Raw genomic sequence first — 9,548 nt, 5'->3', positions numbered from 1 at the left:
CAATCTCCTTGGAGGTAATGAAGAGATTTGATGAACGAGGGTTGTTAATTCTACTGGAACAGAGTAAGGTAAGGGTTGGTGTTATCAACACTTGGAGCCAGATTTGCAATGTATATTTAGTTGCAAGACACCCAGGCTTCATTTGCCATTAAGAGGGACACTGTCCATGCCTATATTATTTGTGAGTTTGATTTTTATGGCCTGATTTTCAGAGGCAGCTCTCTCCTCCAGCCCCAGTGACTACAACTGCACTTTGGGAGATTTACTTCCTGTGAATTCTTAACTAATGTGAATTGCCCTATTGATTACACAGGGGGGAAACACTACTGCTGTATGCAAGAGCTACAGTATTGGACTCTGGAGGGTTAAGATTCTCCTGGCTATGATCAGCTTCCCCGTTTGATCAGCCTCCAATAAACTGAAGACAAGCGAAGCATCAGCGTACAGTACACAATTACATTTCTGGCACATCACGTCTTGCTGTGCTATCTCTTCTTAAATCAGAACCTGTTTTCACTCTTATAATTTAATAGACCATCATATGAAGCCTTGAATAGAATGCGTTTCTTTTAAATTTGACTGAAAATAGCTGCCCTTCCACAGTGAGCTCATGTCTTTTTGTTTTGTTTTATGGTCAGTTTACTTCCCCTTCACACATACACATATTCATTCATTTATTTTGTGTTTTATTTTAATAGTTTCCTGATATGAGTTCTCAGAAAAAGAGTTAGCTGTTATGCAAATGGACATTTTGCAGACATAGGACCTATTCTTGTACATCCTCAAACATAGTCAAGTATATGTGCTTATACTGTTCATTTGAAAACCAGTAGTTTTAATGGCTGATGAGGAAGAGTTTAATTTACATTTAAATTAATTTTTTTCACCTCTGGGTTTTGTTAATCTCTGTGATGGTAAATTTGCAAAATAAGTTGTATAAATTTGTTGACTGGATATAACAGAAGGCCCCCTTCTAAGTAAAAAGTAGGCCCTGTTCCTACTGAGTCAGGTACCTGGAGTGAGGTTGTGGGAAAAGCTATACTCTTTATTTTTTCAGCCCTCTAAGGCAAGAGGGCTTCAAGGCTGTCCTACATTATCTTCTGCTTCCCAAGTATTTCTGTTAGCTGTGGGAAATGGACATCTGCTGGGAACTGTCTGTACAATTCCTGGTCAGCAGACTGGCCTTTTCAGTCTCCACTTATGTCTTAAATCCCTTTTCTGTGTACAGTGCAATCAGGTTTCTTGTCCCAGCATGGATTGTCCATTTTTTATGAATATACATTGCAGCAGGAAACCTGGACATTCTGGTAGGCAAATGTTCTTGATAAAGTGCAGGTGGTATACTGAAGAGAGCTGTATCTCTGGGACAAAATTTTTCTGCATTATCTGTCAAAAAACAAGTTGCTTAGGGAGGGTAAGAAGGGAATTCACTTTCCCAGAGTTCAGTAAACTAAAAAGACCTGCTCTTACTGCCTCATTAGCCTGACATTGGTTTCTGGGTCTGAGTACCACCATGGTCCATGTTTGTTCAGAGAAGCTGTGACTGATCACCAACAATGATGCAACTGATTCCTCTGCAGACCTGAAGAGACTTGCAAGTGGATTAATACTGGAGAACAGAAAATGCTCTTGGCACAAAAGACCTCATTAGAATAGATTTATTTATGGAAAGAAGACAAATTTGAAGATGTCAGTTATATTCCATAGAAAACCTCTTTGTGATACAATGCTTCAAGAGCAGAAGACATGTAACATATTTACTCTGTAAAGGTTATTCAGGACCAATGCATTAAATGTGGTGGTGAAAATTAATCAGGAGATTTGGAAAAAACCCATACCCTCAAGTAGGAGCCAGGTTAGGTTTCACGTATGTTAGAAGCTGCGTCTGTTGCCTCAAAAAGCTATAACATTGGTTAAAGGGATTCTGAGCTTGTTTGCAGGAGGATACAGTTTCAACAGACTTGCAGAAGTCTGAAATGTTAGAGTGGCATTAAGACGACTTGATTACACCTCACTAGGCCAATGTGACTTTTCACAAAGCATGTTACAGTGTCCAGAAGTCTGCTGAACAACCAATTCAATTATTTCCTCCCTCTACTAGGCCACTATAACTGGGAAAAAAAAAAAAAAGAAGAAGAAGAAAATTAAGTCAGAGTGTTTTGTGCAGTTTAGCAGGATAACCAAAAAGACATCCAGCAAGTGGCAGAGGTTCAGCCATAGAGTCCTTTGTCTCCTAATCAAAGGGAAAATAATGGGAGGACATGTCCCTGTTGCACAGTAACTTGTTTTTGTACTTTGTGCTTGAAGCAAGAGACCTGAGCTTGATCTTCAGGGCAAACCTGATCTCCAGAGACCTATACAGAAGGTATAAGCACTAAGCACTTAAAAAAATCTAAATCCTGCAAGACAATTAAGATCATGTTTGATTTCACAGCATGGTGATAGAGCTAATCTGTCAGCACCACAATTAGCAACATGTAAGTGCCAAACCAAATGTCTGTTTCAACTCTGCTAAACAATACCTGTCCATGGGCAGGAGGTGAGAGTATTCCAACTGACTCAACAGCTTGAAGCTCCCTTGGTGTCAGCAGGGACTTCAGAAGGTAGTGAAGTCCTGGTTCCATGGAAATGCTGTTAAGATTGAGAGCATGGCTCTCCTTTAGAAGAAGACCCTATGAAACTTTACAGAAGATCTGTATTTCATAGAAACATTCCACATAACATCATAAAAATAGTACAGAGTATCATGACTGAGCACCAGAATTGTCAGTGTTATAACCTTAAGTCTGCCCCTTGGTCCATACCAGTCTGGCAAGGCATACTTTTTAGGATAGATGGCAGGCTGAAAGGAAATCGTGGACGGTCTGTAGCTTCTATTAAAATGTGTCTCAACATATTTCTCTCAGCAGCTCTCAAGTCCCTCCCAAGCCAGCGGCTGTGTGTACGTCCCGTCCTATCGTTGTTCTTCCCTCACTCCCACTTCCTAAAATAGCAGTCTTTGTTTTCTGATACCTCTTTCCTGTGGAATCTGAGAGAGGGGAAATTCTGCTACTGCCTTGTGTATTCTGCTACTGCCTTGTGCCCTGTATATTCTGAGAAGGACTTTTATCAAATTTACTGTCAGCTAAGCACTATCTGGTTCAGGTGATTCCTGAATGCTATGGGAGGTGACACTTTAGAGAACAGCCATACCTGGACTATATCTTTTTCCTGCTCCAACAGGCAGCAGGAATTTGGCACAAATGTTCTCCTTTCACTACAGTTAAAGTGTGACCCAGAATGCTACAACTGTAAATTCATCAGCTTTATCCAAATTAACAATAATCGCAAGAAAATTTCTGCAGGTTAAATTAAAAAATGTTTTCATTTCATAAGACCTTCAACCAGCACTTCAACCATAAAGTAGACATCAGTTGATTGTTGATAATTTTGTCATATTTTAATTCTCACTTATAAGCATGTTGTATTTTTTAGAAAAGATAAAAAGCAAACTATAAAGTTCCCCAGTTCTTAGTGGTGAGTATTTTGGTGTATGGCTCATGACATTTGAATGTAAATATATCTTAACTGAACAAAAGAACTATTTTCAGTTCCTCATCAACCATTAATAATGTTAATGGTTAACCAATACCTCAGCACTGTATCATAAAGTGTGCTGATTTGGACTCTTTGCAGAAAGCAGATCCCCATTATTTGGGGGGAAAAAAAAGATTATGTAGGTGACTGTCTCCATTAATTAAGCTATTCAAATCCAATTAGCTGTTTCCAGAGGGTACTTTATCTCATTACGGTTCTCTCAACTTAAACAATAGAACAAACAAGCAAAAACTATAAACCAAATCTCACTGTTCCCAATGTCACAATGAGTTAATGTCCTGCTCAGCAGAAAGTGAGCAGTGATGCTAACACGTCTGGTCAGGCATCTAAGGAGGGGAGCAAATCCGATGTTCATTAGAGACACTCATCACTGTCACAAGAGAATGGCAAGTCTTTGCACCACAAGAGTAGTGGCCCACCGTGATCCTCATATTCCAGCAGCAAGAAGCTTTTGAATGTAACTTGCCTTTGTGGGCAACCACAAGTGTCGCTGCTGTGTTTGAAGGTGAGGCCATAGTTCTGTTCTTGACTGAGACGGCATTGCCCGTACACTGACAGTGCAGCACATGTGTGAGGATTTCCAGGGCTCAGGCTCAACATTGTTGTTTCTCACACAGGATTTCACCCAGTCATGTGGAAGTGAAATGCTACCAAACACCAAGTTGTTTTGCCATCTGGACACTGCTGGAAGCATTTTGCTTCTCATAAACTGATTGAGATCATCTTTCCTCATTAGCTAGGTCATTGAATGGCTGGCTATTGTGCCATGCTATAACATACACATTTCAATGCTTAATTATTTCAGGCCAACAGCCTTCAAACTGCAAAAATAAGGACAGATTCATAATTTTACTTTTCTCTGCTGAGAGATGCCCCAAATTCCTGTTCAGTGCTACTTGGTAGCGTGAACAAGCACTGATATTGATTGGCAGCTCTAAGAGAAATACCCAGACATTCTTGTTCATTTATTGCCACCTTGCAGGACTCTGGCAGCTGACTGTAATCCAAGAGAGGACTCATAAAACCAGAAAGAGGGAGAACTAAAGGCCAGATATGCTGGGGAGCCCGTGAGACCAGAAAACAAGCTGTTCTGCCAGTGACTCAGAAGAAACCTCCTCCCTTTGGAGGCCTTTTTTTTTGTTAGAGGGCAGGATTTGGATTAATGAGAGACTTGATGAATATAAGTAACAATATTGCTATTTGGGCACTTGAACAGCTAAGAGAAAAGATCCAAACAATCTGTGAGTGCTCATAAAAATTGATAGCCCCTGAACTAAAGCAATGTAGGACTTGGCAAGTTAGATCTCTAACCCTTTTGTCCACAGTTGCTGGCATGCAAGTGGGACTCAGTAGTTGCCAGGGATGGAGCAAACAGAGAATTGTGTTCAACACTGAACATCACCAACAAGCCTAAGAGAGAGAAAACAAATATGCCAAAGTGTTTTTAAAATAGAGGATTTCAAAACACTTGTTATTGATATAAAAAAGGGAAAATTTGACATGCAGTTCCTTTCCTGCTCCGGTTTCTTGTGTCTGCAGTGTTGTACTATATCAGATTCTGTAGTAGTGCAAAATCACATGCCATGACCCTTCCCTTTGTCCTGCCCTCCTTGCACGAGTGGTGAAATTTCAACCTATATGGATAAACAGTGATTGAGAGATCAGATCTCTGTAACCCTAGTTGCCATCTGTGCATGGACTCAGAAGAAACAGCACCATAGACCTTGTTACTTTATCAGATGACCTGGGCGGAAGCTGGAAATGCTGTGGAAGGCATAGCTGGAGGCAGATGAGGGGAAATATGACACAAATCTGCAGGAATTCAATATCCATTTGTTCTTCTGTTGATAGAGCAATGTGCTTGCCTGTGACAACACTTGCAGCTTCAGCACCAGGGTCTGCTTTTTAATGATGGTGAGACCTAACAGCAGAATTTCCCTGTGACGTTTGAATGGTTAAACAGGTTTTGTTTTGGAAACTATGACAAGTATTATTATGATTAATGGTTTTTTTTACATTGCCCATTTCCTAGCTGTGTTGTAGCTAATTTTAGCCAATGCATCAACTCTTTATGCAGTCACATGAAAACACACTAGTCTGTGAGGAATGTTCAGGGCTACAAGATGGGCACAGGAATTTTAGATGTCTGCAAAAGTGGCTAACTGATTCTCTTTAAGCACCCTCTCCTCTCTTCTGCCCTCCAGGCTGGCCTCAAAAGTTGTGATCACAGATTTGTCAATAGATGCTGTGTCCAAAGTTTTGCCCAGTTACTAATTTTGACTGGCTCTGCAGGGTGATTTCAGGGTGTTCTGAAAGCACTGTTTTGGTCACTAGTGGTTCTTTACCCCAAGCTAACTATCTGTGAAAGGAGATGCCTGTCCTCACTGAAAGCTTGTTGAAGTGCTGTTGAGATCTTAATAAGGTTGTGGCACTGAGGAGACTATGGCAAGACAGAGTCTTAGTGTAAATGACATATTCATGTAGCACACACCCAGAAGCCAATATGGGCAGGAGCTGGGTTAGGCAACTCTACAGAGCCTGAAACTGCCATCCAGGGAGGAGAGCAGAAATAACATGCATCAGACATGCAGTCATTTTGGCTGAGCCCTGAATCCTTCATTCATTCCAAAGACAACTTTGTAGATGACGAAATGAGAGGTTTATCTTTGGACTGCAGCATTTACTGCTGATTTGAAGGAATGGTGTCAAGACTGATAAACTTGACAACCACTGGCCCCGGCCACTCAGGGAGATTGTGACCCTGGGGGAAAACCCTCTTTGTCGATACTTATGATTAGGTTAAGATCCTGGGTGATGCTACAGAAGTTGCCTTCTAAGCATGTGAAGGTGTTACAGTCACCAAGAAACAGGAGTTTCTGGATGATCTCTTCAGTGACCCTTGTTGTTGGATCTCACCAGCTGTGAATGAGCCAGTGGCCACTGTCACCGCTTGTCAGAGTCTGTGAAGGACAAGGCATGATAACTGAAGACAGGTGGGTTTGGAAAAGGAGATAACTACTTGGTTGTGTCTTAATTCTGAAAACCTGCTGCCTTACTGACATTCATATTCCTACATCATGTATTGGTGTATCTGCTGGCATAGCTGTCACAGATGCTCAGACTAAAATTAACTGCTGCAGCCACCAGTCTGAACAATCGCATAATCTGTGCCACAGGGTTTAACCCACAACTTTGTCTCTGCTAACCTGATCCAGGGGGTCATTCCTATGAGGCAGAAGCACACCAGGAGAGCCCTTAAGGAAGGGTGACTTTCTTCTCCAGCTGATGTACATCGATGTGAGAAAGCAATTGGACACAAAATTTCTCATCAAGTCCCCAGTTAGGGTAACATATTATACAGGTCTGTTTTAATTTGTCTAATTTCAGGTTTTGCATCAGTAGTTTCCCCAGTCAGGGTGGGAGTCACCTCACTTGACATCAGATGTCTCCATCTGAGCTGGCCTTTGTCATCAGTGAAGTAGGTACTTGTAAGGCATGAGTCATTTGCCCTCTTTTAAATGTCTGCATTGGCGTGAGATGACTCATGTTCTTCCCATTTACTACAAAGGAAACTCAAACCTCAAGTTGAGATAACACCTTAAGATATTAAGACTAGTTGAGCATTATTCTTAATATCTTGAGGTGTGTCAGTGGCCCAGTCCCACTCCTGTTCTGCACTTTCTAAATAAAACAATACATTTCCCCTGAGAATGATGTGTCTGATTCCCACCTACTTAATAGGGCACTCTCAAACTGGAAATAGCCCAGTTTCAAGTAAAGTGTTTAAAATGTCATGGAAATGCTTCCTGTCCCTGGCTTCTATCTAGCCAGCATCTACATTTTGCCGATGCTTTACAGTCACATCTTCCTCTTTTGTTTTTTCTTTTAAACTATACTTCTCCAGCCATCTTCTCTTATGAGCCACTGAAAGATGAAACAAAACAAACTTGAGGAGTGGACACAGCAAAGAGAGAAGCTAAGACATGCAACTAAGTCTGCCAGCTGTATGAAGTAAAATGATTACCCAAAGGATGTTTTTCTCGTCTCTTTTCTTCTTCAAAAAAATAGTAGTTACTTGTGACAGCAATACAGACTTCTCCAACAGAGTGATCTTAGTGGGCAGTGTCCATTTAAATTAAATTTTTCTAATCAAATAGTTAACTTCATCAAACAGTCAGAATCAATGCTTTGTATTAGACACAGAACCAAACTCATTAAGACTTTATTATTCAAGCATGCACCTCCCTTCAGCTTTTATCTCCCCTCAAGGGTTTTCATAGTAAAGCAGACTTTTTTTTTTTTTTAATTAGCCCTTTTGCCCTGGAGTCTTCTATTTGATTTTCCGATATCCAGGGAAGTATTGTTTTTTTTAACTACTCAATCCTTGAATAGAAAATTTTGCCTCTTAGTTCTGTGTTATCAGTGATAATAAAGCTTCATGGAAGACATTTTGATAATGCAGAAACAGAAGTGCACAAAGGCAAAGTGACACTTCAAAGGAGCATTAGTTCTGATATTAGAATCTCATTTATCTAACTTGTTCCTAAAGGACAAGTTAGCAATTCATGGGGGTACAATTCGCACGCACACATGAAGTGGCATGAAAGGCCCTTCAGTTCAGCAGGGCTGCCTGATCCCAGTGCCCTTCAGTGTGTGGAGCTTTATGAATGTTGTTGTATTTTTATTTTTCCTCGACTTTGTTCGTTTTCATATGAGAACCAATTGCTTATTTAACTGTTTCTCTGTGTGTTGTGAGGGATCCAGAAATGGTTGTACAAGGATTATTGTTATTGTAGGAGGATCAATCTGCATGTTTGCTGCCTTCCCCTGTATGCTGAACAACCTGTGACAGCTCACCAGCCAGTGACGTGCGGTACCATGACTATCCAGGTGTACATCTCTGTGTCAAGGATGCTCTGCCTTTGCTACTTAATCATGGTGTATCTCATCAACAGGATAAACAATGCACATGCATCAATGCCTTATTAACCAGTGTATGTGTATTCAATGGGCATAAGTGTGTGTATCATACACATTATCTTATCCACTGGAAATAACAAATACATCACCTTATCCACTGGAAATATCACATGCACCCATTTGGGAACTGCAATTTTATTAATACGATAAGAGCATTCAAGCATATCAGCAACTGATGAATCTGTACCATGGGCACCACCCTGTAGGAGCACTAGTGAACTCAGAGCTGCTCAGAGGGGCTCATCCCAGTGCACCATCACCAAGGCAGAGAGGTTCATCCCAATATGCTGTGATCAAAGCAAAGGAGCTCATCCTGTGCTGCAGCAGCCAGGGCTTCCAGCAGCAGGAGGGGGTCTAAGACTGCTATTGCCTTTTCTATTATTTCCATCCTTTACACCATAAAGTGGTGTGCCAGTGTTGAGTGCTGGTTGCACCTCCATGGCACAAAACAGCATGGTGCTGAGCTGGGTCAGATAGACACATCCTTGGTACATTTCCATTCTGGCAGGTAATTAATGCATCTATCTCCTTTCCTTTACCACAGACTTATACTTACCTTATTTCTATGCATGGCTGGCAACTGCCAAATTCTCCATACCTTGCTGAAAAACTGGATTGTTGAAACTGAGACCAAGAAGCTAAAGCTTTCAGTAAGAGAGAAGCTCTGGAGCTAGTTTAAGTGAATTGGAACAGGCATTTGGTGAAGTTTTACCTCTGTTGTTTTCAAAATAACCTTCATCATGTGAACAAAACAATGCAAATTCTGAGCAAGTTGTTCTCCAAAGTGGTAGATAGTTTCAAGCAATAACTTCAAAAGGAAACTGTTTCTACTCTTTTTTGTGAAAGAAGAGTTCTGCCACCTAAAAGTATCCATTTAAATGTCTATGCAAATTATTTCATTCAGTGATCAGTTTTGCTCCTGCTAATGAGTTCACTCATATCCTCCCAAAATCCCCAAAACTGGGAACTTC

The sequence above is a fragment of the Manacus candei genome, unplaced genomic scaffold, assembly GCF_025592945.1.
Source record: "Manacus candei isolate 608988 ecotype Guabito, Panama unplaced genomic scaffold, ASM2559294v1 h1tg000026l, whole genome shotgun sequence".
Taxonomy (NCBI): Eukaryota; Metazoa; Chordata; class Aves; order Passeriformes; family Pipridae; genus Manacus; species Manacus candei.
The sequence above is the reverse complement of the archived record's forward strand: the minus strand, read 5'-3'. Positions refer to the sequence as shown.